Source organism: Morone saxatilis, unplaced genomic scaffold, assembly GCF_004916995.1.
Source record: "Morone saxatilis isolate NCDOM2014 unplaced genomic scaffold, NCSU_SB_2.0 Contig1, whole genome shotgun sequence".
NCBI lineage: Eukaryota > Metazoa > Chordata > Actinopteri > Moronidae > Morone > Morone saxatilis.
Genome location: NW_023339651.1, coordinates 14,709,857 through 14,710,731, shown reverse-complemented (window position 1 = coordinate 14,710,731; position 875 = coordinate 14,709,857).

Genomic DNA, 875 nt, shown 5'->3' with positions numbered 1-875 from the left:
ACATGGAAAACAACAAGTTATTATTCCAAAAAACACACATTTTAATACCAAATTATGAAAACTGAATAGATATGATGCAAAAAATGTGACATTATTTCCTCAAATGGTGGAAAATATTTTGCCGGCACAGAAGCAGGGATAAATATGCTTCTGAAAGGGAACATATTTATCAATTCATTGCTAAATTAACCAATGAATTAATTGGGTTGACTAACTAATAAAAAATAAAAAAATCTCAAGCAATTTACTTTAAATATCACAAAACATAACATATTTCAACACTGTGACACAAAACATCATTCCAGATGTAATTACATACACAGTTACATACAGGTCCAATTGCAAGGCCATTAGTTGCTCCATTAGAATAACAAGTGCATTTCTGTGTTTTTGTATCAGAAAGCTTTGAGCTTTGAAGCATTGATATTCAGAAAGCCTATTGTCTGTTTTTTATTTCAAAACTAATGGAAATGCAGTTAGGTGATATTTCACTTATTGCTATATTAAGAATGGTACAATAGAAATGGGTCATAATAATAGCTGCTATAAAAAATGACTAGCTTCCACTGCAATGTTGAATTGGTTGATAGGCAGAAAAGACAGTTTTTTCTGATAATTATATAACTATGTAATGCAATTGGAACAGCCTCCTTTGAGCAAACAGTGCAACCTGCATTCAAATTCTGAATTTTGAGACCTATAATGATGTGAGCAAAGTTCGGGATTCACAATGGACAGCCAAAAAAAGACAAATCAAAATCCATGCAGCAGAATTTAAGACAGTTGTTTTGCTAAAATGTAGTCTCCAGCTGCTAGCCTCAAGCAGGCATGAAGAGCGGACAAAAGAAGTCTGGTAAGTTCACTTCTTTCTAACT